Source organism: Silene latifolia, chromosome 10 (genome assembly GCF_048544455.1).
Source record: "Silene latifolia isolate original U9 population chromosome 10, ASM4854445v1, whole genome shotgun sequence".
NCBI lineage: Eukaryota > Viridiplantae > Streptophyta > Magnoliopsida > Caryophyllales > Caryophyllaceae > Silene > Silene latifolia.
This window is the reverse complement of record NC_133535.1, coordinates 94,815,884-94,819,412: the sequence shown is the minus strand read 5'-3', so window position 1 is coordinate 94,819,412 and position 3,529 is coordinate 94,815,884. Positions and strand designations below refer to the sequence as shown.

The 3,529-nt window shown below is 39.7% G+C and overlaps 1 non-coding gene across 1 annotated transcript; it reads left to right on the top strand.

Moving 5' to 3' along the window:
* Positions 1-294: 294 nt before the first annotated feature.
* Positions 295-401, top strand: LOC141610075 (small nucleolar RNA R71). Its single transcript, XR_012527969.1, has one exon. It is a non-coding gene; the product is annotated as a small nucleolar RNA R71 (small nucleolar RNA).
* Positions 402-3,529: the final 3,128 nt, after the last annotated feature.

The following is a 3,529-nucleotide window of genomic DNA, read 5'->3' as shown; positions in this document are numbered from 1 at the left end:
TTTGAGACTTCTTCAAGTCTAGCCATAGCTTTTTCAAACTTCAAATTGATTGTGTCAATATGAGCACTAAGTTGAGCACCCAATTGAGTAACGGAGTCCACTTCATGCTTTCCTCCTCTAGTAGCCTTGCGAGGTCTACTATATTGTGAGTTATGGACCGCCATTTCCTCAATTTTGTTCCATGTTTGATTGTCATCAACTTCGGTGAACATTCCATTTGATCCCATGTTGAGAATGTTCCTTGAATCTTCATATAAACCGTTCCAAAATTGTTGTACCAAGAACCATTCGCTAAGTCCATGGTGAGGACATGAGCGACAAATTTCCTTAAACCGCTCCCAAGCTTCATACAAAGATTCTTCATCCCTTTGCTTAAAACCCGTAATTTGAGCTCTTAGCATGTTAGTCTTTTCCGGTGGGTAGAATTTTTTGTAGAAAGCTAGAGCCAACTTCTTCCAAGAATCTATTCCGAGAGTGGCCTTGTCAAGGCCCTTCAACCATTGTTTCACGGTGCCGATTAGAGAAAAAGGAAATAAGACCCATCGAATTTGGTCTTGAGTCACACCGGTTTGAGAGATCGCATCACAATAGTCGCAAAAGGTTTCCATATGAGAATGAGGGTCTTCACTAGGCATCCCCCCAAATTGGCTCCTTTCGACTAATTGGATAAAGGCGGATTTGGCAATAAAATTTCCGGTTAGATGTTGTGGTGTAGGAGTACCATTGGGTAGGTTCTCCTCGGTGGGTACGGAATGTGACGAGAATTTAGGCATTGTAGGTTGATTTTGTGGGGTATTGTGTAATGGGTTCTCCTCTCCTTCTATTGCGAAAGGGTTGATGAACTCAATAGTTGGTTGAACAACCTCACTAATACCTCTCAAATTCCTCCTAGCAAATCTCCTATTGTTCGTCAAGGTTCTTTCAATTTCACGGTCAAAAGGTAACAAATCACCTTGTGACCTTCTAGACATACAAAATATCAAACAACTCGAAAACAATTAGAACAAACCTTGAGGAGTTTTACTTCCCCAAGTCGAAGAAAGACACAACTAATAACAATAAAAGGAAATCTAAATCAAGTAAACACCGTCCCCGGCAACGGCGCCATTTTTGATCGGTCCGTTTCGTGTTCACAATTTAAGGTGTGGTCGTTGGGTCACGTCCGAATCAAAACACAATTTATAGCTTCACAAACAACTCTACAATTAGTAAAGAGGCAAGTAAAGGTCGGATCCCAAGGGACGGGTTTTGAAATGAGATTTCTATTGCAACTAGTGGTGTCTTAGGGGTGTCACAAATTGGGTTGATGTAGAAGGTCACTAAACTAAAATATCAATGGAAATAAACAAGCAAGATGAATTAAAGGGTTGTAAACAATTGATTAAAAAGCACTAGGGTGTCGTGGGGTCATAGGGGAATCATGGGAATTGATCATACAAACATGTTCTCAAATTATAAGCAAGCAATTAATGTTGTGATGGATTGAGTTGGGTTATATCTTACAATCCTAGGAAAGTTTGGGTCCCGGGGCCGAATCGATTATATTGTACAACACCTACAAGTCGACTTAGTCTTCCCTACTCAACAACATGCATGGTCTAATGAGACTCGAGTTGGGTTATGTCTTACAAGTCTCATTGAAAAGATAGGAGATGGTGGTAAATGCAAGGATTCATAGGCTTAGCATTTCATCAAATATAACATGTGCATGAGTTGAGATCAAAACAAGCAAGCAAATAAAACATGAAATCATATTAATTTAAGCATGAATCATTCCCCATGTTGGTTTCCCCTAATCACCCATTAACCCTAGCTAAGGGACTACTCACTCATTATCATGTTGATCATGCTAGCAAGGTTGTCAATCATACCAACAAAATGAAACATGATGAATAAATGAAAGTAATTAACAATAATTAAAAAGGGATTAAGAGAATTATACCTACTAATGATTCCAATAATAAAGCAAAGATAAAAGAAGTACTTGATGCTTGATTGAGAGGTTGTCAATCTCCCAATAATAACCCAAATAATCTTCAATTACCCAAAATAAAGGATGAACAAAAGAGAGATTAAGGAAATAAAACTTGTATTAGAACTTGATTAATTGTTGATTACAAAATTAAAGAGAGATTTGATTGGTATTAACTACTCTAAGAATTGATAAGAAGAACATGCTCTTCTAATTAGACTAATGGGGTATTTATAGTGGAGATTAGGGGGATGCATTAGAGTTAACTAAGGGCTAAACTAGTGATTACACTTTTTAGATTGAGCAGGGAGGAGCCGGTATTTTTCGAAGGAAGGGCTTCTTTCTTTGTAGCTTGGAGAAGACGAAATTGCGCTGTAGAGGAATCCGAGCGGATTAGTGTCGTGACGGGCGGATTCTGGCGGTGGAACACGAGCGGCTTTGGAGGAATCCGGGCGGATTGTGGCAGTGCTAACCCGAGCGTCTTGGGATGAAACCGCACGGATTGTGCAGGTGGAGGACGGCCGGATTGTAGTCAATCCGCACGGATTGTTCTTCAGCAAGATTTCTTCTTCTTTTCTTCCCTTTTCTTCATAAATTCCTTGGGGATTTCCTTGGGGACTCAAGGATCCTTTCTCAACATTGCTCATCTACAATAATATGTACAAAGGCCTTCTAATGTTGTCTCTCCTTGATGCTTGGTCATTGGATTTGATCAATTTAGTCTCGTTTTGCCATGAAAATGCAAAATTCTTACTCCTTTCCTATCAAGGGATCAAAATCTTAAAGAATATGCAAAACAAAGAACTAAAGATAAGAAATGACCCAAATATGCACTAAAAAGCATGGGAACAAGGCTAATTCGGGGGCTAAATATGCGCTAATTATGGTCACATCAATCAGCAAGAAGTTCATCGAGTATGAGATAAGGAACACCCAACTGGAAAAGACATGCCTTGCCCTAGTATGGTCAACAAAGAAGTTGCGGCACTACATGCTCATCTACACGGTTCACATCTACTCCAAGATGGATCCGGTCAAACACATCTTCGAAAAACCTGTACTAAACGGAAGGCGGTTGTTAGGCCTTGAAATCCGCAGACCTTCCTGATCAGTATCTCATCTAAACCTGACTGCCAGGCCGTCAGGGTGTCAGGCTATCAAGGCACAAGAAGATAGGCGCCAGGCCATGGAGAGGTCAACGGTCAAAATATCAGGACGATATTAGACCATAAACGCGTATTATAAAAGGATTATATACGCATCATTGAATGAGAAGATCTCGCAGTAAATGCAGTAATTAAGGGAGGAATATTTAGCCATTATTACAGGCAATAATGGAGAATAATCAGCATTCAATACCATATCAGGCAGCCGTTCAAGATTGGATCTTATATAAGGAACACTTTGAAGACATTGGACTCGTCTCGTTCTTACACAAGAAGAAGCATACACTTACATACGCAATACATAGAGAGATATAAACATTGTTATTATCATATAATCATTCTCCCAAATTACATAGTGAAATCCTCTCCTGGCTTGGTGCCCGTGGTTTTT